Source organism: Lynx rufus, unplaced genomic scaffold, assembly GCF_022079265.1.
Source record: "Lynx rufus isolate CCGP_SWC_20201006 ecotype Redwood Valley unplaced genomic scaffold, mLynRuf1.p SCAF_2, whole genome shotgun sequence".
Classification (NCBI taxonomy): Eukaryota; Metazoa; Chordata; class Mammalia; order Carnivora; family Felidae; genus Lynx; species Lynx rufus.
Genome location: NW_025814834.1, coordinates 146,727,436 through 146,752,353, shown reverse-complemented (window position 1 = coordinate 146,752,353; position 24,918 = coordinate 146,727,436). Strand labels below are relative to the sequence as shown.

The 24,918-nt window shown below is 40.6% G+C and overlaps 1 protein-coding gene across 1 annotated transcript in view; it reads left to right on the top strand.

Annotated features, from left to right (window-relative positions):
* Positions 1–14,900: 14,900 nt before the first annotated feature.
* LRRC8B (leucine rich repeat containing 8 VRAC subunit B) overlaps positions 14,901–24,918 on the top strand; it is a 24,185-nt gene continuing 14,167 nt past the window's right edge. The window contains exons 1-3 of the mRNA XM_047084991.1: positions 14,901–14,943; positions 15,669–15,735; positions 21,599–21,679. The gene's annotated coding sequence lies outside the window, so the exon portion shown is untranslated. The remainder of the gene's footprint in view (positions 14,944–15,668; positions 15,736–21,598; positions 21,680–24,918) is intronic.

Sequence of the window (24,918 nt, the reverse complement as noted above, 5' to 3'; positions counted from 1 at the left end):
ACATATACATGCCAGTGGATTTGTCTGTCACTGCTTGTAATTATCCACATTTTTCTTCCCTTTTAAATTTCATTCTGACATGTAGCAGGAGTGTGTCTGCTTTGTCTGCAGAGTAGCACTGGTACATTTGAAAGGTGTTTGTGTGGTGATGGGGGTGCCTGATCACTTGATAAAGTCATAGGTATTTCCAGGAACTACCTGATGTATTTAAATCGCTAAAAAGTGTCCATAATAATATTGCATTATAATATTATAATTTACTCAAATCCTACTTAAAACTAATAAGAATAAATAATAATCAGCAAACCAGAATTCATTTTTGCATGGCTATCTTCTAACCCATCTCCCACAGGCAATTTCCTAGGAACAAGAGATACGGTAGTGGTGCGAGGAGTTATGATTCTGCTTAGTGTCCACCACTCAAAGAAAAATACAAACTGTGACAACTCTTGTTGGAAAACACTATCCTTGGACAATAAGAAGAACCATTAGATACTTATAACTCTTACTATGTCTGGGTCACTGAGTCTTAGTACTCATTTAAAAAACAAACTGATCAAGGGGTGCCTGGGTGGCTCAGTCTGTTGAACACCTGACTCTTGATTTTGGCTTAGGTTGTGATCCCAGGGTCATGAGATTGAGTTCCGTGTCAGGCTCCACACTGAGAATGGAACTTGCCTGAGATTCTCTCTCTCTCCCTACCTCTCTCCCTTCCTCACATGCTCTCTCTCTTTCTAAATTAAAAAATGTTTTAAACTAAAAAGAAAATGAATCAAACAGTAAAATATAGTCCCTATTTTCAGGGAATTCCTAATTTACAGTAGGATAAAGGGAACGATAGTGACCCCAGCAAAACAATTAAGAGAAGTGGGATTTGCTTGTCACATTAGAACCAAATGGCACATTTCTCCAAAGCAAGTCATTAAGGATTTGTGATTGTTTTGTTTCAGAGTAGGTTTAGTGACATGGAAAATGCTAGCTTAACCGTGTTCTCCACTCACCAGGCGGGCTGAGTGAGTGCTCACATTTCAGATGATCTAGCCTGGCTACAGGACAAGACATTTGCATAGCAGTTTGGGAAAATTGCCAAACAACAAAATGAAGACTTATGCTTTTGAAATTCCTCTTATTACTGCTTTAATTAAATTGAAGTTTCCAGAGGGATGGACTTTTAAATGAAATTTTAATAGTGCCTCAGCTAATTCCAGTATATTCTTTCATTTTACTCGGCTTTCACAATGTGATCATACTTGGTTTCACTTCCTGGTTTGTCCACACCAGTCTGTTGTTGCTGGGAAATATTTAAATAAAGCGTTTATGGGAGAAGCATATTGTTTTGCAATGGATGAAAGCATTTGGGTTTGATTTTGATTTAGTTCATGTAGTAGTTTTATAGAACTAAGATTTCTGATGCCTGAACTGGTAAATCGGTTGCCCAAAGAAAACTGTGGGAAAAAAAAAAAAAAAAAAAAGAAAAACCTTTGGTGCTGAAGTTAATTAAGTTACCTTGTGGTGAAGTCATCTACAGAACTGTTTGATTAGACACCAGTTGAGAAACAAATGAAATGTTGGCCCATAATTAGAGTAATTGTAACTTGATTTTAAGCAGAGGCTTGATTGCGTGGTGAGTGACATAATGCCTAAGGATTTTTCCAGAAGAGCCTGGTATATTCTTAAACTGATGGCCTGCTTATGGCGTGTTAAACATGGCCACTGGTCCATCTGGCACAATTTTGTGTTGTGTTTTTAAAAAGGCTGTGTGTGTTACAGCATTGCATCAAGTGGTGGGCTATTAATTCTAAAAGTGATATTTTTACCCCAAAACTTCTAATTTCATCAAAGTATTCAGGTACTGTCTAGTGTAAAACAAAACAAAACAAAAAACTAATCAAATCAATTTCTCTTTTGAAAACACCAATTAAGCAGAAAAGGCTGCTCCCTCAAAATCGAATTGTTCTGTCCAGGTGTACCATTTGACTGGCTAATCTGAAAATTTAATTTTTTTAAGCATAACTATTTTTCTGCTTGAGATTTTAGTTTTGCAGCCCATTTATGTTTAATGAGGTGATCTGATATATACCTTAATATAGAATTAGGGCTCCTGCTCTTGTTGTCAAACCCCCTGCAATGAATTCTCCTGATGCTTTCAGATTAATTTCTCTAATATATACTAACATGCCCTTAACTGTATTTTTTCCATCATTCCCCTGTTCAGACACCATCAGTGGTTCCCTACTGGTTATATGATCAAATGTAAATTACTTTCTGCTCTCATAAAAATATTTTGTTATTAATTCTAAAAGTAAAATTAAACTAATATAAAGTGATCCTAAAACAATAATTTCTCAGGCCTGAGCTGTGTCTTGAAAAGTTCTTAGCCTGACATTGGAGACTTTCTTTACTATCTGACCCTAATCTACTTATGTCTGTTATTTCTGTCTCAAAAATTCTATTCCATCTGTATATGTCTCTTCACTAACTCCTAAAATTCACCTCAGAATCCTCCTACCTTCTTTGTTTGTTCCTTCATTCCTCCATATAAAATATGTGCTCTATTATTCTTACCCCTTCTACCTCTATCCCGAAGGATAAGATTTATGCATACATAAATCCTATGCATCTTTCGTGATCCACTCATAACTCCTCTGCCGTAAGTATTATTCCTTTGGTGTATATTGCCCTAAGATGCCACTAAGATGTCCTAAGATGTAATCCAGTTGAGCTTTCTTGTATTCATGCTTTATTTCACTAAAGCATGAGCTCCTCTCAAAGGTCAGGTCTGTGTTCGACACCCTTCTATTCCCTTCAACATTTGGGCTGATGCTTTGCACCTTTGTCGAAAATAGGTCACGATTGTTGAGGACACCTAGTGTGAGAGTGGATGCAGGATAGGACATCCTATCACACTCTCTGTTGAGGTCCCATCTCTGGCCATGACACAAGTTGGTGGTATATAGGGTCCTCTTTACTTCTACATCTGTTCAGCTAGCAGCAGCTAAGTTGTTGGCTTCCTTGAATGGGTAAGACTTTCCACAATCAAAACAGATGGTGTTGTCAAATATAAATGGAAAAATATTATTTCTTGTGGGTGGTAAGGGGGGAAAAAAAGGACACGGGAAAAAAAACCACACCATTAGCTTTCTTGGCACAGTCTTTCTGCCTTTCAAGTTTGGTTGCTAAGAAATGACCGAAGATTCATTTGCTGTGTACAAAGGAGAAACTTAGGTCACTAACCCGGAGATTATGCTTCTTGTGCAGCTGAATTTGTCACTGAGCCAGACAAAGCCCCACCCTGATTTAGAAGTCATGTGTTAAACTTCCAGATGGGGAATGTGACTTCTGTCTCCTGAGAAGCCATCAAAACTCTAAAATTCCCAGGTTCCTCTCCTTTGCTAACATCAAATGAAGCCTCAGAATCCTGCTGGCCTCTGAAGCCCAAAGCCAAACCTGTGTGCAGAAACTCTGCCTGTCACCTTTGCAATGTGGGGCATTCTCCCTGATTCCTAGTAGTTATTTGTGGGTTCCTTTAGAAGCCTGACCTTGCTTTATCACTTCAGTATGCCCTGAGCTGCCTGAAATTATACTTAATGCCATGGCTGAGCTAAACCTCTCTTCTCTGCCGATAGGTCTTGAATCTGCTAAATGTCTCAGGGGCTTCTGCATGTCAAGTGGAATTTGGAGAATTGAAGATGATGCGGTGGTTGTAGGAAGTTGTTGTGGTCTTTGCTCCAAGCAAGGAAGTCTAATTTTAACTCTTTTCTCCATTCACTTAATGTTTAATAGCAGCTTCTGCCTGTACGAATACAGGGCCATACAGTGATGAGCATGATACATGTAGACCAGACCTCATAGACCTTATAGTTTAGTGGGAGAGAAATAAACTTTTTTATTTTGAACAATTTTATTTGAACAATTGCATGAAGATGTGTGACCAGCACTGTGAAAGCAAGGGAGAGAAAACTAAAAGAGCTCGTTGTGACAGGCCTGGTCAGAGTGGGCAGGGAAGGCTTCCCTTAGGAAGAAAGTCTGTAAGTCATTGACTCAGGAAGTCCGTGGCTTAATGACTGCTATTTGGGCCTTGAAGGTGAATTTGACCTTCTAAGTGTGCTGCTTTGCACTCTTCCAAATTGCAACTATTTTGAATAGGAATTAGCCCTCCTGTGACACTGTTCTTAGGCAGTGCTGTGCTACCAGTGGTACCATTTGTATTTGGTCTTTGCTCCCGGCACAGAGCTAAAACCCTTGAAATTTCCTGATAGGAGCGCCTTTTGTTACTCATAATGAGCCCTTCTTAGCCACCTGAGTTTATGCTAATGAGGTGACTCTGGGCCCCTGGAGAATTTCAGGTTGGGGGCTGGTCACCAGGGGAACCAGCCTTGTGATTAGAGGGTTGGAACTTTTTTTTTTTAACTTTTTTTTTGTTTTTTGTTTTTTGTTTTTTTTTGAGAGGGAGAGGGAGACAGAGCATGAGCAGGGGAGGGGCAGAGAGAGAGAGGGAGACACAGAATCTGAAGCAGGCTCCAGGCTCTGAGCTGTCAGCACAGAGCCCGATGTGGGGCTGGAACTCCAGAGCGAAAAGGTCATGACCTGAGCCAAAGTCGTACACAGACTGAGCCACCCTGGAGCCCCAAGGATTGGAACTTTAAATCCGACCTTGGGGCGCCTGGGTGGCGCAGTCGGTTAAGCGTCCGACTTCAGCCAGGTCACCATCTCACGGTCCGTGAGTTCGAGCCCCGCGTCAGGCTCTGGGCTGATGGCTCAGAGCCTGGAGCCTGTTTCCGATTCTGTGTCTCCCTCTCTCTCTGCCCCTCCCCCGTTCATGCTCTGTCTCTCTCTGTCCCAAAAATAAATAAACATCGAAAAAAAAAAAATTTAAATCCGACCTTGAGGGAGCAGGGAGGGGAGAGGGGTTGGAGATGTTTCATTGCCAGTGACCAGTGATTTACACAGGTCAACCATGTCTATGTCATGAAACGTCCATAAACACCCCTAAATGACAGGGTTTGGGGAGCTTCCCGATTGGTGCTTGGGAGGGTGGCACCTTCAGATTGGGCATAGAAGCTCCACACCCACCTCCCCTTCCCCCACCAAGACTACCACCAAATACCATGCGGTGTGCATCTCTTCCGTTTGATGTTCCTGAGTTGTATCCTTTAATAATAAACCTACTGCTTTGTGTTTTCCTGATTTCTGTGAGTCATTCAAATGAATTGCCAAACTTAAGGAGCGGGTTACGGGAACCCTTGGATCTATTACAAAGTCAGACAGAAGTGTGCGTTGTCTGGGTCCTGGGACTTGTGACTGGGTCTGACATGGGGGCAGTCTTGTGGGACTGAACCCTTAAACCTGTACAGTCTCACGCTATTTCGAGGTAGTGTCAGAATAGGACCGCACAGTAGGACACCCATACAATGTCAGAAAAAAGACATCTTGCCATGTTTACTCTAAATGTGAACCAGACATTTTTCTGCTCTGGCAGAGGATCAAGTGGAAACCAGTGATTTTGACTACCAGCAGCCATTATCCAAGTTGCACACATGAAGCATTAATTTAACACCAAGGTGAAAGTGGACTTTCTACCTGAAACATAGATGCCAGGAGGGCTTGTTCTTTCAAAACTGACCTCTCTCTCTGTTAATGCCCTTGCTGGATGCTTCAGTCTTCCACACCTTCTTCCAGGGAAGAGATAAGCAGTGTCAGCTGACTGGAATGCTGTAAAAGGCCTTCTCTGGGTTATACGTAGGTAGGCATGGCTGCACTTCATTGGCATTGTGAGCCAGAGGTTGTGGGTGTTAACGTTGTCTTTTCCTCTTTCTTCAACTGACAGAATATAAATGGTCCATTATCAGTCCATTTTTGCAAGGTTGCCTTGGGAAAGAATTTTCTACTTACATTGTTGTCTTCTCACTGTGCAGTTCTGTGTTTGGGCCACAAATTTCTACCTGGACCCCTGGGCCTTTCGGAAATATTCCTTTGACTTTGGTAGTGGGACTTCAATGATAGGAGGTGTCAGTGACCTTGTAACTCTCACTGTTTTGTTTCCTTGGAACCAAAGTGGTATAAGTAAAGTTCACTTCATGGGTTGTTTTGTTTCGATTTAAGATAATATTCCAAGGCCAAAGGCATCCAAGACCCATGGGGCCTGTATGATTGTCCATACTGTACAAGGAAGGCCTGGAAGTCCAGATTGGGTGCATTGATTTGCTAAGCCCATGTAGATGGTGGTGGAGGCAGGCCAGGGACTCATAGTGCACACTTTCCACACTACAGCCATGCAAAACAGCCCCTGCCTCTAATTCTTGCTTGTGGTGGGAATGGAGAAGTGAGGCTTCACTTGATCAGCAACAAGGCCCCAGGGTTGGGGCAACAAGAGGTATAAAAATAAACAAAAGTTGGACAGTTTGCACTTGCGTAAAGCTACTCCAGAATACGTACAGGGGGAGCAATCACTCTGTATTCCCAGAATTGACTACCATGGCAATGACTGCTGCTGTCCAGGGAGAAGCAAACTTCTGTAAAAATGCTCAGTATCTGGGAGCATAGACACCGATAACATGTAGATAGGAACAGAGGTAGAAGCTTTAAAAATCCCTTCTCCTCACAGTGCTAGTCCAAAGTGTATCAGAATCCTCGGCACAGGCAGTGTGAGCTGGGGTTAGGAGAGCTATAGCTAACTTGTCAGGTTGAGTGAGTGCCCACAGTGAGCCACAGGGTGAAGCACCCTTTCTTCTGAGTCCAGCTATTCTCAAATGCGTGATGATCACCGAATATGCGACCCAGTCTGCCCAGTCTTTTGGAGTCAAGCCCTGGCATTCCTGGGAAGGAAACAGCAAAAGCCAGTAAAACACCAAGAGAAGCTGGATAACACTTGTTTCCATCACATTCCATTGTCAGGCCTCCCAACCCCTCCTTGTGATATTATTTTATCTTTATAATAACAAAAAAAAAAATCAGGAGGTGATATGTTTTAGAAAGAGCTCTCTGGCTGCAATTTGGAAATGGGACCAAGGAGGTCAAGAGAGGAAGACATTCAGTTGTCTTCACCAAAGATTCGATGGGCTTTACCCAAGACAGTGGTAGCAGGAATGCAGAAGGGGCTAGTTTAAGAAAAGAACTTGTAGATTTGAGGGAATAGAGGGAAAGAAGGTTTTGGGGTAGATTCCTGAGCTCTTGATATTACTACCAACCTTCAGCATCATTCACCTGTCAGGCTGGATGTTGCTACCAATATTCAGGGATCCAAGAAGAGCAGGTTTGGTGTGGGTGTGAGCAGAAATGGTGGATTTAGTTTGGGATGTGTTGAGTGCGAGTTGTTCCCACACATCTCAGTGAATAGCCAGGAAGGTGTTAGGGAGATGATTTTTAGGCTCAGCGTTAGGAAGCAGGGTTCACCATATGGGTTTGGGGATCACATATGCAGAGGTGGTAGATGACGCTTTCAAGCAGAGGATGTCACCCAAGGAACACATATATGGCACAAGGACCAAATCATGGTGAACTCCGGTGCTTAAGGGAAGGGGTTGTATTAGGACCCTTGCATGGTTTCCAGTTACCTCTCTACCTTCAATTAAAATCAGTGTTTTTGTTAATATGCTTGACCCAATGACTTTCTTTTCTTGCTATGAACCACTTTTACTCTCTTTTTAGCAAGACTGATTTATTAGTTGCCAATTGTAGACCATTCATTGCTCTCTTTCTAAGAAAACCTACACTGTTGGTCTTTGAGTTCATGTTTTCTCTGGTGCTGTCACTGTTTTCTTCTAAAGACCTCAGTTTTCACCACTCCAGAGGGGTCTTTTCAGATTAGGTGTCCCCTAACTCTAACTGCAATTAATTAACTCAGAGGACAGTGGAATACTGGAAGTGGAGGGTCTATCTATCATTTGGCTTTTCCTCCAACATGACAAGTAAGTAAAGTCAGGTCAAATGAGGTAAGGTAACTTACTTAACTTATACTGTCAGAGCAATGGAAAGCAGGAAGTAGAAACTGGGTCTCCTGACACCTGGTCAGGGGTTTTCTGATAAGCCATACTGCCTTGTGGTCTTGATTCTTCCCTATGCCACTGTGATGGTTACTTTCCTTTATTTAAATATCCAGTCTCATTCCTGCATTCCCTCATCCTCCTGCAGTATACCCCATACAGAGAGGCAGAGCAATGATTTCTCTTATTAAATTAGCTCTCATTTGATATGGATCATTACCTCTGTCCTCTTGGGCCTTAGATGGTCATTTCCATCCCACATATCCAGAGCCCAAGGAAGTAACAAGGCAACTGTACAAAAATGAGTTCATAATTATGAGAGTCTCAGGAACTGATTGATTGATGAGTGTAAGTGCCCAGTACGTATGTCTGCTATCACTAAAGCAAATCGTTATGATTACTCTTCTTTAACTACTTCCCAACACACAGTCTCTCCACACTACCACCAACCTCTCCCTCCACCCCAACTCCCACCCTGACCCTCCAAACCCCCATCTGCCTCTCTCCCCAGCCCTCCTTCACATTAGGCTATCCTTGTTGACACCTTCTGCTAGATTGACCTCTTAATAAAAGAAGATTAATAAGAGGCTCAAGTACTTTTCAAACCCATCTAAAGTTATTGGTGATTTTTGTAAACATATGGGTGCTTCAATGATTAGGGGGAAAAAAGATCTCATAGGCATGCTTACCTAGATAGTCACTGGAAGATTTTTGAATGTGTTAGCTTCATATATGGCTATTTATCTAGGATAAAAGAAAATCTATGCCTTTTCTGGCCAAATTAGTAGTATCATATTCTCTCACACAGCCAAATCCTAATTCAAGGTAACAAACAAAATTGATAATTAAATAGTATTTATTATAATCTATGGATTATGGCTAAAGCAAATTTGACACAGTAGACACTTTGTACGTATTGGTGTGCCTTCTAGGACATTGGGGCCCACACTATATTTAATTTGCATAATCCATTTTGTTAATTTAAAGCAGTCAGAACAGTTTTTATGCTTTACATGGTTATAGGTTTCTTTGTGGTAAAATATACATGACGTAAGATGTACATCGTTAACCATTTTTAAGTGTATAGTTCTGTGACAGTAAGTTCATGCACATTGTTGTGCAACTATGGATTTTAAAACATGGCCTTTGCTTGGGTGACATTGGCTCTATCTGACTTGCCTGCAGCATGAATCTTGACTCGAAAGACAGGCACTGCATCAAAAAGTGGGGGTTCCTTGCCCAGGCTAACTTACTTTTGTATCAGCATGTATTGTTTTGTCTTCCCTCTGGGCCATATATTAAATAATTGAGGTAAGTTACATTTATATTTCACAACACTTTCTAATAACTGGAGTCATGTGATATATTGCAAAATCCAACATGCAAATCACTCATTTAGGTGGAGAACGAAACCCCCTAACATCCAGTCTGGTTTCTCTTTACAGGATAAGACTTTAAAGCCAATCTTTAAAAGATTAATTTTGGATAAAGCTGTTACACTGTTAATAAATTACCACTTTTGAGTGCTTACTTTGTACCTGCTGCTGTGCTAAGCATTTGATTTATGGTTATCTCATTTAATTCTTAAAATAACTCCATTGTCCCTATTTTATAGATGAGAAAATTGATACTTAGCTTATCTAAGATCAAGCAGGTGGTAAATGACCAAGTCAAAGATGGATCTGACTTTCACCATTCTGCTGCAGCTCCCTTCCAGGTCTCTCAAACATTCAGGAGAGTTTTATAATAAGAATTAGGCCTAACAAAGGCACTAACATACTAGAAAGTAACAAACATACTGAAGGCATGTGATACTTCTTTATTAAGTAATTCAGAAGGAATGTCATCTGTAGGGGATATGGTATTAATTTCTTGGAACTGCATTTTAATAGGAAAGCCAGGAAGAAAAGCCTCGTAAAATATCATTTAAATACAGATTCAACTTCAGTTAGTTATTCCTCTTGTCATAAAATTGATGGGGGAATGTTTCTTTGTAAGAAGCTGTGCCTGCAGGGTGCACCCTTGCTCTGGCTATCTGGCATGTCAGTCTTAATTAATTACATAATAGAGGCAGGCAGGATGGAGGGAGCGTTTGTTGATTCTGTATGGGGATGGAGTACTGAGTAATGAGCTGGGAAACCTGCAGAGATCGGATTTTTAGATTGTGTCTTTTGGTTCCTCTAAAAGATAGATTGTAATTTTTTTTTTTTTTTACAGAGAGATGCCACGTTCTATATAAAACTCCTTTTTATATAGTTCATTGGAGAGGCGGTGTAGCAGATGGCTCATAGCGCTGGTTGGTGTGAATTTGGGGTTCGCTGTGTGAGCTTGAGCAAGTTTCTTCATGTCTCCAGTCCTCAACTTTCTCACCTTTAGAGCTAAGATCATAATACCTCCTTCACTGAATACATGGTAATGGTAGCCTTCCCTTTTCCATCTCCTACCTCTTAATTCAACAGCTAGTTATTACTAAGAATCTCTTGTGTGTTAGGTCCTGCCCAGGACACTGCACTCTTCAAAGAGCTCAAAGGGAGAGGCTGAAAGGCATCTAACCAGCTCTTTGTGATGCAGTTTAATGGCAGTGTAATAGAACTATCAGTACTCCCTAAATGCTGAAGAAGCCTGAGGAATGTTTTGAGTACTTTTCTGAGTGGGGGGAGAGTGGATAGCAGCATTCATTTTAAACATCTTTTGTGTTTAACGGTCATTTAGTACTTGGTGAACATTAACCCTTTTAGGATTAATTTTAGGGTCAGAAGTGAATTTGATCTAAATACCAGGGTGATTTGCAGTGCATGGCAATTGATATTTATCATTGGGTTAAGAATATGTGGTAATGGATGTAACACTCTTTACAGCGATCCCTATGAGAAGTTACCAATTTTATGAGACTGAAACCATCCAAAAGACATACAGTATTTTGAGCTTGGTCATAGCTCACAGGAATTGTGGAATTACAATACTTACAGAGCATCTAAGATCTGGCAGACCCTGAGGAGATGAGAAATATTCTTGCCTTCCCAGGGCCTATGGTCTTGGGGATGGGTGGGAAGGGCAGGTAGGCACACAACAGCATGATACACACCATCCTTGTTGGGGTGAAAACTCGATACTTCCACTGGTCTTGGTATTATTCCTGTTGCATTGTACTTTTCATTTGTACAAAAGAATTGTGAAATCTAACTTGATAAGATATTAAAGCCATTTAGGAATGCTGTGGCATTTATCCAGTGACCCATCACTGATTCAAAATGACTCACCATCATTATAATGCAGCCAGTCATGGTAAATTGACAGCGGTTCTCCGTTCAGGTTTGTGAGATGTCATGTTTGGTGGTGAAATTGGCAGGTGTAAATTTTTTTCCTTTCTTCCTGAAGAGTGAAGGCTTAGCCTCTGCTTCTGAATCTCTGGATGTATCATGGGATGATGGAAATGCCAGAGGTTCTGTCCCCTCCCTCTGCTTTGCTTTCTCACCCTTTGAGACTCATCATGTGTGTGGTTGGGTTCACGGACCATTCACAGAGCTGGGCCTCTTCCTCTGTACTTGGTTCCTAACTGGGTGGTAAGACCTGACCTAGTATTATTTGTTCACTCAGTAATTACATACTAAATATTTATGGTGGGAGTAGAGGCAAGACTGAAACATGAGGGAACAAGAGATAAGCTAATAATTTGTTACCCTGGGCAGGCTAATGATTTGATGCCACTTCAGACTGTTATTCTTTATATATTTATTCACAACATTTTTTAAGAGGAAAAGCCAAGTCCTGTGTGTGAGAGGGAAAGGGTAGCCAAAGAACCCCTCAAGTTCCTAGCATCTCAACTGACCAGAAGTAAAATAGCAGACCCCTTCTTTTTCCTTGCAACCACACTCTGTACAATCCCTGAGAAAAGTTCTGGTGGATACTATTCTTATTTAATCTAGTTAAGTTTCCAGAGATGTTTTCAACACCCTGCTGATGAATCTGTACATGCAAGCTGCCGTAACATGCAGGCTTTTAATCTAGCACTGGAAAGAGATACCGAGAGCAGTCCTGGAGATGTAGATAATAAGATGCTGTCCCAGCACTCAAGGAACTTGAGGCAATAGCTTATTGTATACGATAAAACAGTGGGAGAGAACTGTTAGTGTCATAGGAACACAGATGGAGGTCAAGGTGGCTCATGGAAGTGATTCATGGAGGTGATCAGGATAGGACAGATGGTGAAAGGAAATGTCCCTCTTTTAAGTACATCTGGTATTCATAGTTTGAACTTTTCAAACTGATGAAATAGGCTATTATATAACCTAAAGCCTTAAACTTACGGAATTGCCCAAGGCAGGATGAAGAAGTGTGATATTGCAGTGACTCTTGCCATATCTGACTTACAAAATGAGATCGGGTTACTATGCAGAGATTTTTTACTTCTTGCTAAACCTTAAAGGGAAAGATTTTATTTAGCCATCTAAAACACAAATTTGCCCAAATGGAAAGCCAATTTTCAGATCCCAAAGTTTTATAACCGTTCTTTGCTTAACTACAAAGGAGTTCATTTTGTCAGTCTCCCCTATCTCTACTGACCAGAAGGAAATCAGAGCATCCAGACTGCTCTGCTTTCAAAGTAAAAGGCTGGGGGCCTCCTGTTTTTCTGTCATAGTTGATTGTCCCCTATTGTTCTTTAATCCCCAGTCCTTGGGGGGGAGGGGCGGGTATTCCCTTATATGTCCCTCACTAGGAACCTCCCAGAGGGAGCTCTTATTTGAGAAAGGCAATTCTTAGTGTTGTGTGTCCTCTCCTAATCTTCCAGAATACGTGTTTTGAGATTATTTTGGAATTGACTTTGTAAGTGAAAGTGAACACGTCTTGTGTCCTGCCACTGGGGAGAGAAAATGTTTTTTTGGGGGGGGGGGGTAGGTGATGCCAGTTTTATAAAACCCATTAGCCTCGCAAGCTGGAGGAGCCACTGACCCCACAGCCCATGTCAGCACGGGTCGGTCAGCGTTACTCTGGCAATCAGAGTCCTGCCTGTTTTTAAGCTGCCTAATGTGGACTATTTATTCTGTTAGAACAAGCATTGTCATTTAGTATTTTCACATTTCATTTTTCTAACTGGTGCTTTTGTTTGGGGCTGAGGAGGAAGAAAGGCGATAACTTTTGCTGTAGTTTCTAAAATTAGTTTGAGTGATTTGGTTTTAGCCTCGGTACAGAAACCGAGCTACATTCTGTTGTTTTTTTTTTTACTTGGCAGCAGTCACTTCACTCGGAGATGACAAGCTGTCATTGTAAGAGCTGTCGTTACATTTCCGTCTTCTCAGCAAAATACTCCTCTGGTGTAGGTAAATAAATGTTAATGAAATTTGTTAATAAAACATGTTGAAAAGCGTTCACCTCCACTCCATCAAAGAAATGCAAAATAAAGAAACAATAAAATAACTTAGAATGGAATTAGCACAGTTTTGTGGTTTTGTTTTTTTTGTTTTTGTTTTTTTAATGATGATGACCACATCTGGTGAGGGTGCTACTCATATATTGTTTATAGAAAAGAAAATCAGTGTATTTCTTGAGAAACAATTGGTTGTTATATATCAGAGGCCTTAAAATGTTTATGCCCTCTGGCCCATTACTCTCACTTTTAGAGATCTATGCAAAGGAAATCATATGAACAGAGTACAGGGATATTTACAGTATTATTAGTAAAGGGGGGAAAAGGGAAAATCCAAGATTCAGTAAGGAAATATTTTTTTTAACTATGACATACATATGTACTATTACACTCCTAAGAAAAATGATGTTGGGCTCCTTGGGTGGTTCAGTCAGTTAAGTGTATGACTCTTGATTTGGGCTCAGGTCATGATCTCAAGGTTCGTGAGATTAAGATTGAGTCTCTGTCACCACAGACCTCTCTCTCTCTGCTACTCCCCTGAACGCTGTCTGTCTCTCAAAATAAATAGGGGCCACCTGCATGGCTCAGTCTGTTGGGTGTCTGACTTCAGCTCAGGTCACAAATGATCTCACGGTTCATGGGTTTAAGCCCTGCATCAGGCTCTGTGCAGCCTGCTTGGGATTCTCTCTCTCTCTCTCTCTCTCCCTCCCTCCCTCCCTCCCTCCCTCCCTCCTCCACTCACACTTTCTCTCTCAAAATAAATGAATAAGCTTAAAAATTTATAAATAAATAAACTTTATTATAAAAACAAAAACAAAAATGATGTTCAGGGACATGCCTGGCTGGCTCATTCAGTAAGAGCATGTGACTCTTGATCTTGGGGTTGTGAGATCAAGCCCCACATTGAGAATAGAGACAACTTCAAAATAAAATCTTTTTTTAAAATGCTGTTTAGAGAAACTGTGACAACACTGAGAAAGCCTATGATAAATAATAGGCAAAAATGTTGTGCCATTGAATTTTACAACGGCATAGTTTGTGTAAAACTAGCAGGCCAGCAAACAACAACAACAAAACAAAAACAGTGGCAACAAAAACTGGAGAGAGAAACTATCCCAAATATTGGCTCCCCCCACCCCACCATGTTTCCTCTTTTTTCTATAAGAAACATGGATATTTTCAATGGGTTTTTTCAATGGGATTTTTCTATTATTTATAAAGTGAGTGGTACCTGAGATATAATGCTTATCTCATTCTCAAGTAAACATTTAATGTTCATATTTTATGCCTTGTAAATTGCTGTGGTGATGACATTAAATTGTAACTTGTGCTAGTCCCTGGGTCACTCCCTGGGTATTAGTCAATAACCTTTGCAAGAGATCAGAAGGTGATCTCTTTAACAACACTCACTTTTTTAGTTACTTTTTGTATGTTTCATAAAGTTATTATAGATGTTGGAAATCTTAGAGCTGCATGAGCGGATAACTTGTCTTGCAGTCTGATGGGTAAAATGTAACAATATGTTTATGATTTCTCTTTAGGAATTTTTCAAATAGAAACTAATTGCAGAGTTTCCAGTTGACCACCATTCATAGGGTAAGACTAACATTCTGAATTGTGAACACATGGTAAAGATAATTACTCTTAACATTGGTAGCTTGGGGCAAATACTGACTACTTGGTATGTAAAAAGAGATTGTTATTTCGACCGACATTTTGAATAAAATCTTTTTTAGGTTTTTCAGCCAGTTAATAAACAGACAATTAAATCTCTGTACATTTTGGTAAAATGTCATCTTGCTATCCTTCGTTGGTCTTGTATGTTGCAAAATATATGTGTGTATGTTTGATATTTGTCATTTTTTTAAACCTTAAAGATCTGAGGAATTTAATGTCAATGACAGGCTTAGACTCTGTAACTCCATGTCTATAGTTTTCTGGGTTTTGTTCAAGGTAGTGTTTTTTATGCATGGAATCAATTTGCCATGTTTCCATAAGTAAACGATAGCCATGCTTTCCCAAATTACGTAAGTCAAAAATAAAAAAGTCCTATTCTCTGTTGCTTCCTAGAAACATCACTTATCTTTTATAATTGTGGCAAATTAATCTTAAATTAGTTCTGTGGCAGAGCTTTTGACTTTGACGTAATGACCAATGAATTTGTACACTGTATTAAGTAGCATGACTCTCTAGTATTGTGAATATGACAGATATCTTGAAAAGTGTATCGCCCAGCTCTGAACATATATAATCTAGGTTAAGGAGTGGTGAGGACAGTGCCTCTGTCCTCTAATGCATTGTGAACACCCTTCTTTTTATAGATGAAGGTATAGATCCTTTGATGTCTTCAGTATATCCGCATAGCCCTGCTGATCCGCTGAGTTGACTGTGAGTTTTTAAAAATTTTTTTTTTCAACGTTTTTTATTTATTTTTGGGACAGAGAGAGACAGAGCATGAACGGGGGAGGGGCAGAGAGAGAGGGAGACACAGAATCGGAAACAGGCTCCAGGCTCTGAGCCATCAGCCCAGAGCCTGACGCGGGGCTCGAACTCACGGACCGCGAGATCGTGACCTGGCTGAAGTCGGACACTTAACCGACTGCGCCACCCAGGCGCCCCGACTGTGAGTTTTTAAAAGCTAACATGAGATCAGCTACTTCTCTCCTTAAGGCTCTTCAGTGTCTTTCCCATCACTCCTGGGCTGTTTCTTATCCAAACTCTGTGTATTGTCTGCAGGCCCTCTCACTCCTCTGCTTTCCCCAGGTTCCTGACATTCCAGCCTGGGGCCTCCTTTCTGATCACCCATTCATAAGCTTCTTCCTCCTTTTACTTGGAATGATCTTCCCCAATATCATTGCATGGCTGGCTCCATTCAGGTCTAAAGAGGCCTTCCCTGTCTGCCCACTCTAAAGGAGCTCTAGGAGCACCTGGGCAGCTCAGTCAGTTGAGTGTCCAACGTCATGACCCTCAGGTCACAATCTCACTGTTCATGAGTTTGAGCCCCATATCGGGCTCGGGTTCACTGCTGTCAGCGCAGAGCCCCCTTCATATCCTCTGTCTCTCTCTCTCTCTCTCTCTCTCTCAAAAATAAACAAACATTTAAAAATGCTTTAAAAATAAATAAAGGAGTTCTATATTCTTCATGGCATTTCTGATTTTATTATGGTTGTCTGTTTGGTTGCCTCTCTTCCCTTTTTCCTCAGTAAGGTCTCTGAGAGCAGGGATCTTTCTGTCTTGCATATCTATATTTCTGAACCCTCTGAACTCCCCTGGGCACATAATAGGCATTCTACAGACTAAAATCCTGACCTCTCTTTGAGAAATACTGCTGTTAAGATATTTCACCCATTCTCTTTGGGTATTTTCTTTATATAGAATCAGATGTAGTACGTACTAGGTTTAGCCGTCATCCCACCCATTTGATACTGGTGACAGCATGACATGGTGGTGCTGAGTTTCAACTATGTGTGTCTTCTGTCCACAACAGGACTGTAAATCCCATGAAAGCAGAAACAAGGTCTCATATTTTCTCGGTATGCTTTTGTAGTCCTAGCCTCCATAACTGAGTGCATATAAATGTTAAGTTTAGAGAAAGGGTTAAGACTAGTGGCTTAATCATATTTTTAGCCTTTCTAGAGCACACTGGTTTGTCCCAAAGCAAAAAAAAAAAAAAAATCATTTTGATTTATAGTTAAAAATATATATATAACAAAGAAATATTCTGGACTCCATTTGCAAATTCATGTTATGAAACCCTGTTTATTTTGTTAGGAAGAGCCTATTATTTAAATTTTTTTTTCAACGTTTATTTATTTTTGGGACAGAGAGAGACAGAGCATAAACGGGGGAGGGGCAGAGAGAGAGGGAGCCACAGAATCGGAAACAGGCTCCAGGCTCCGAGCCATCAGCCCAGAGCCTGACGCGGGGCTCGAACTCCTGGACCGTGAGATCGTGACCTGGCTGAAGTCGGACGCTTAACCCACTGCGCCACCCAGGCGCCCCGGAAGAGCCTATTATTAATTAGGACAGGTGGCCAGAATCAATGCTCTCAACCTCCCAGCTCTTTTGAAATTAGGAAATGTGACCATAATTCCATGCCCTGGAGAAGCAATTTAAACACCTCTAAACTTTAGGTTTCTTACTTGTAAAGAGGTGCACTCTGATCTCCATGGTTTCCTCCTGGATTAAATAGCCCATGTGACTCAGCTCTTGTGAAAGTAAGTAACCAGTGGAAAAGCAATTGTAATGGTGATCTCAGCTATCAGCCAGACATTCGAAAGGAGAGCATGTAGATTCACAAGAGCCAAATTGCATGTTTACTGTGGGTGGTGGGAGGGGGAGGCAAGAAAACATTTTTATTAACAATGAAGATGGTGAAGAAAGGTCTGAGGTGGCCTTCTGTTTACACATCCTAAGAATTATGTAGCCACTGGTGGCTTATGTGCTAGTGTTAATATTATAATGTGACTGCAACTTCTTTCATTTTAAATGGATTCTAGAGAATTTGGTAGCTTACTGAACTCATCAAAGAATTGAGATGTCTTTTCCTAAAAGGACAGTCGCCATCTACGTTAAATAAATCATGTGTTCTGTAACTGTTAGAAACAAGGAAAAGTAAAGCCACGTTTTACTTTTTTTTTTTTTTCAACGTTTATTTATTTTTGGGACAGAGAGAGACAGAGCATGAACGGGGGAGGGGCAGAGAGAGAGGGAGACACAGAATCCGAAACAGGCTCCAGGCTCTGAGCCATCAGCCCAGAGCCCGACGCGGGGCTCGAACTCCCGGACCGCAAGATCGTGACCTGGCTGAAGTTGGACGCTTAACCGACTGCGCCACCCAGGCGCCCCACGTTTTACTTTTTTAAGTTCAGAACAACTTAGATTTAATAAGGAGTTCTAGAGTTATTACCATGGTGTTGTCATATTCAGCAAGTGTCTTCTGGGGCTTCAGATGATTAATTTTCCTAGGATTTAGAATATTATTTACGATTGTTTTAGAGACCCATTGCCACTGTACAGCTTTTGGTAAGAAGCTGCAGAATGCTAGTTACACAGCACATTTTTCCTTTGGTTTCTCTGTGTTATCAACCATGATGTCAGACTCTTTCCTTGAATTTCTGTGCTCCAGAAACACCGCGTTTCTCTTTTATCTCACTGACCCTGCTTCTTTCTCCCCCTTTGTTCCTCTTGGTCTGAGAGTTCTTCCTCATGGGATTTATTATCTAGGAAAGAGATTTTGTTCTTCATTCACTCAATTCTTTCTCTCAAAGAGTTAATTCACTTCTATGGCATATCTACTACTTAAATATTCTTGAGTCCCTATGGTGAATTAAAGATGTCTGTAAATGCTCTAGTTGGGGTCTGTTACACTTCCCTTTAAAAATCTGGGCTGGCCCTGTTACCCTTTTTGAGCACTCAAACATGGCAGAGATGGTGTGGAGTTATTTCTAAGGCTGGAATTTAAGGAAGTGTATAGCTTCTGCTATTGTGTGCTTGCAGTGTTCCTTAGAACTTAGCTGCCTTGCTGTGGGGCAGCCTAAACAGCCATATGGAGTAGTGGCCGGGCCTCTGGTCATTAGCCTAAGCTGAGCTGTAGACCAGCAGACAACCCAAATGCCAGTCCTGTGACTGAGGCGGTTTAGAACTTACAGCCCTCCCAGCATTCCAGTCAACACCATGTGAAACAGAAGAACTGCTTCATCATCCCACAGAATCATGAGAAATGATAAATGGTTGTTTTAGCCACGAAGTTTTGGATTTTTTTTTTTTTTGGCATAGCAGTAAAGAACTAAAACAAAAATTTGTACCCAGAAGTGAGGTGCTGCCGTGACAAAACATCTGGCATTGGCTTTGAGACCAGATGACGGTGAAGGTCTGAAGGGAAGTAAGACAACTATTAATGGTAGCTGGTAGGGCGATGAAGAAATTGCTTTTTGAGGATATAAAACAGTACCCTTGTTTCATACTGACAGGAAAACCGACAAGACTTGTATCTCCAATAACACGGAAGATGGAAAATGAACCCAGTGGATTTGTATATCCAGCTTAGGGGATTTTCTAGCAGAATGTTGGAAGCGTCAAATGACTTTTTTAACCACTCATGACCAAAGTATTGCAAAAGAGAGATGAATTAAAGAAGAAACTGTTCAGATTTTAAGTAGACTTTAGAGGATGTGTTTCCAATCCAGAATTTTCTAGGGTTGTAAATAAAACTGTGTTTCTCATTCCCTGCTTCTCGACTCAGCAAAAAGGTACTCAAAGTAAGAAATGGCCTCAGGTGGAAAGAACAGATCCAGAGCAATACTGCCCATAAAACTTAATCTCAAGGTACAAATGAAAGCAAGGGCATAGCGGCAAGACCCTATATTATGACTTCAAAAAGATGTAAGTCTGTGCCTCCTGGGGCTTCTTAACTAGATAACAGGGCTTCCAAGGACCTTAAGAATGTTGTCCCACAGCCTCCTCTACTTAATTTAGACGACAAGATCCTGGACTTCAAGCCTGAACTCGATACCAGAGTTGGACGAAATTTTTAGGGGCTTGGAAGAGGGTGAGTGTGCTTTGCATGTAGGAGGACTTCACAACATTTGTGGGCAGAGAGACCAGGGAAGGTTAAGCAGAGCTGCCCATCCTTTGCCACCCCTCCCATTGAGAAGTGACGTTTCCCATTCCCTGGAATCTGGGCTGGATCTATGGCTCCTTTGGCTGATAGAATGGAGTGGATGTGACACCGTAGCTTTGAGAGCCAGGCCATAAAAGAACTGCAATTTTTCACCTTCGTGCTTGGGATGCACCATCTTGGAACCCAACCACCGTCTATGTGAGGACCCTGAAACAGCCATTAGGAGTCTCACTGAAAGTGCCAGCCAGCAGGCATCTCCAGCTACCCGCCTGATGAATGAGAACATTCTGGACCTTCCAGCCACTTTGTGCCAGCCAGTACCATGAAGTGAAAGAACCACCCACAGAATCATGAGAAATAAAACACTATTGTTTTTTTAAGCTGTTAGGCTTTAGAATATGCAGAAGAGTTAGCCCAAATCCTTCCTGTCTACATGTGGCTGTGTTCTAGTCTCTCTCAGGAAATGCCCAATTACCTTAGATATACCCTGCCTAACATCTGACCATATTATTTCCTGCCTTCTGATATGTTCAATTTTTTATTGTACAAATATTTGTCATACACCACATGCTAGAAACTGTGGAGGATACTGTAATACCATAGACTCAAAATGTGAATCCATTTGACTCCTGCTTCTCCATGGACCCCTCTGTTTGATGTTGCTAAATGGTGTTGAATTTTCATTTACAGTGACAATTTCATTCATTGCTTTCTTTCCAGTGCATTGCAAAATTTTCCCTCATTGCTTCCAGCCTACGCAATTTAAATACCTTTTGGCTGGGTTCTGTTGTTTCTGATTCCTCTTCAAATCCACCCTGCAAATCTCTATAGCTCAATGACTCTCTGACCTACTGCTTCGCACACCTGGGGTCTCAGGTCTCTGAAGAGTTTGTGGAGTTGCTGGTAGCTGTTACTCGTAGTCTGCAGAGAGGGGGAGGCACTCTAGATACCTAGTGAAACTTCCAGGAAGGGATAAAAGGACAGTACTTTCCCCAGGTATTTCATTGTCAGTCTGTCTTGTGAGCTTTCTCCTCCTGGGGAAATTTGGAGAAAACAAACAAACAAAAAGTACTGGTCTCAGCTAGACCAGTTGAATTGCTTGACCAATCATAGGAGAAGGGCTTGGATTTGAGTTTTTGTTTTTGTTTTACAGAGAGAGTGCACGCAAGTAGGGGAGAAGGGCAGAGGGAGAAAGACAGAGACAGAACCCCAAGCCAGCTTCACACTCAGAATGGACTCCCCCCCCCCCCCCATCTCCCGCCAGGACTCAATCCCACCACCCTGGGATCATGACCTGAGCTGAAATCAGGAGTCAGGTGCTCAACCGACTGAGCCACCCAAGTGCCCCTGGATTTGAAGTTTTTTAAACTGCTCCAGGTTGTTCTAATGTGAAGCCAAAACTGAAAACCACTGTCTTAGATTCTCAAAAAATGGTTACTCTACCTACTGGAAGCATCGACATTAACTAGAAATTTGTTAGACACATTCTTGAGGACTACTTCAGACCTAATGAATCAGAAACTCTGAGGGTGGGACCTACCACTCTGCGATTTAATACGCTCTCCAATGATTTTTATGAACATTAATGTTGAAGATACACTTTACTATGTGAATCTTAATTCCTTCTAGGAAGTCTCAAAACTACAACTAAATTTGGAAAGGGTGTTTGTCACTTGAAAATTACTCCACTGACAAGATCTGAAGCAACTGGTAAGGGACATAAGCTGGCATATCATGTGTCTTGCTAGTGATCATTTAAGTACTTGAGAAATGCTGAACAATCATCAGATCTCTGAAGAACGGTTCAAGGGGTTATTTAGTCTGAAGAAATGGAACAAATTAATCGGGGGTACTGACACACTATTTCCCAGAGAGAGAGCTCCAAGAGGTGAATTTAAACTTCAGTTGGATATACGTTAGACCCAAGAAACCTCTTGTTGAGAAGTAGTACTAAACATTTTGAAGGGATATAAGGCAATCTCTAAATCAATTTGCAGTTAGAGCAGAGAGAAACCCCATTTTGAATTGTTTGGTTATATCCTGCCTGGGGTCAGAGACAGAGATCTTTGAAGTAGTGTCCAGTTCTCTGCATAGAATGACTCTAAATACCATCTGATCATCATTTGTTTATTTTTTCACTGGTTATTTTGGAAAAGCTTTCAAAGTAAAATAAGGACTAGTGGGAAGACAAGATGCCTAACTTGAGTGTTTTTGTTTCAATCCTAGAGACTTTGGGGTGAGATTGTCAAATGAATTCATGTGCTTTGAAAAGCTTTTATGATTTCTTAATGAGGTTTAAAAGCTAAAGGAATGGGATTAGGACCACAAAATCCTTTACTCTTAACATTGTGTCTTTGAACTGATTTAGTGCATTTGTATATTAGAAATAGAGATCTGATTTAGATTGAATCCTCATTGTTTGCAAAAATATGGTCTGGAAAAAATTTCCTAGACACACAAACAGTATTAAATTTTGTAATGACAAAGGACAGCTATGCTCTAGCTCTCGAGTTAAAAACTTCCGTTAGAAAAAGTTAACATCATTTAATATATAGGAATGCTTGAGACTTTTCATGCATCATTAGATTTGGATGCTATCTATTTATACATTGAATCTTAGTTCAGTGGAAAATGTTTGGTAGAAAAAGTTCAGCTGAGAAAGTAGATTATATATTATGTTATAGGGGACATTGCAGGAAACTGTACATTTACATCTTTTGTTTTTCAAAAGACTAAAATAGAACCAAGTTACAATGCAATTGTTGGGGTAAATTGATGTCTTAGTCTGTTCGGGCTGCTATAACAAATTACCATGGACTGGGTGACCTAAACAGCAGACATACTTATTTCTCAGTTCCTAGAGACTGGGAAGTTCAAGATCAAGGCACTGCTCTGGCAGATGTTTTTTTTGTTTTGTTTTGTTTTTCTTATTTTTTTAATGTTTATTCATTTTTGAGAGAGAGAGAGAGAGAGACAGAGCATGAGGGAGGGAGGGGCAGAGAGAAAGGGAGACAGAATCCAGAGCAGCTCCAAGCTCTGAGCTGTCAGCACAGAGCCTGATGCAGGGCTTGAACCCACAGACTGTGAGATCATGACCTGAGCTGAAGTTGGCCGTTTAACCAACGGTGCATCCAGGTGCACCTAGGCACTGGCAGATTCTAATGAGATCTTACTTCCTAGTTAATAGGTGCCACCTTCTTGCTGTGTCCTCAGATGGTGGAAGGGGCAAGAGAGCCCTGTGGGGTCCATTTTATAAAGGCACTAATCCCACCCTCATGACCTAAGGGCTTCACCTCCTAATACTATCACTTTGGGGGTTAGGATTTCAAAATATGTATTTTAGGGTGACAAAATATTTAGTCCACTGCAATTGGGGAAAAGAGATAAATATTTAGCTATTTCTTTAAACTTTGAGAGAACTGAGTGGCACAGTTAATTGGATTTAATGACAATGTGATCTTGTTTCCAGTGTGGACGAGGCTTGAGATTTGAGTCTGAAGACCTCCATTCTAACTGGAACTATTTCTTGCCAGTTTTGTCGCTTTGGACAGGATAACTCCTCTGGGCCTGCTTTATTTCCATGTTTTAAAATGTGAAGAGTAATAATATATCTAATGGTTTATTATATGAAACAAATTAATGTAAATGAAAGTGCTTTGAAAGTAGAAAGACATGGGGCGCCTGGGTGGCGCAGTCAGTTAAGCGTCCGACTTCAGCCAGGTCACGATCTCACGGTCCGTTAGTTCGAGCCCCACGTCAGGCTCTGGGCTGATGGCTCAGAGCCTGGAGCCTGTTTCGGATTCTGTGGCTCCCTCTCTCTCTGCCCCTCCCCCGTTCATGCTCTGTCTCTCTCTGTCCCAAAAATAAATAAAAACGTTGAAAAGAAAATAAAAAAAAAAGAAGGTAGAAAGACAGATATTAGATTTTAAACAGTATATTTTTATTTGCTCTTATTGACAAGGAAACCCTCAGTGAAAATCTGAGTTAGGTGATTAGAGGGAAAATTTATAGTTCTTAAAAAGGCAAACAGGAAAAAATTCTTTACTAATAAATTTAAGTTAGTATAAATATAGTAAACCTGAAGTTAGTTGTGGTTCTCTAATGGATTAGTTATAGTAGTTTCTCATATTGATTATTTTAAAATATGTGTTTTAAAATAGTACTATAGTTGGAGGTTTGTGACTCTGTTTCATAGAAATACTGTGTTTAAAGTAGAAAATGTGTTTACAATATTTAAAGGAAACTGTGTTGTATAATAAATATCGGGATGGCTGAGAAGCACTCTGGAATTATGTAATATATTCTTTCCGGATATATTATAGACCCAGTGCAATGGAAGAATATGTAAAATGTTTCACACCTCAAATATTTTATCATGCTTGCTGCACATAAATGCAGATGTGTATCATATGTTGTAAGCCTTTTAAAAATGAATTGTGAATGAGAAACTCATACTCCGTTGGTCATATCTAATTATGAATTAGTCACAGCTAGATTGTCGTACACACTAACTCTGCTTTCTGGCCTGCAAAATAATTTGATACGGGATGGCAGTTATAAAGTAGGCTTTGCACATGGATTGGTAAATTCAAAGTAAATTTCAGACATGCTCAACTTTTTGATCTTTGAAAATGACGAGATCACAAGAGTATTACTAAAAATATCTTAAATGCAATTTGGGGTTAGTACACTGAGCTGAGTTTTAAGTACTCAATAAACCCAGAAAGGATTGTTGTATCTTTGGGGCAACTGTATAAACATTCCCAGCAGCTCTTCAGAAGTTCCATAGGCACTAAAAAATACAATTTTCATACCAAATTCAAATTTTTATATGTTTTAGAATATCCTCATATTTCAAACTGATCGATATATATGTAATTTAAATTATTGCAAGTGATTGTTTGAAGTAGATGCTAAGAATGGCTTTTATTAACCTACAAGGTTAAAAA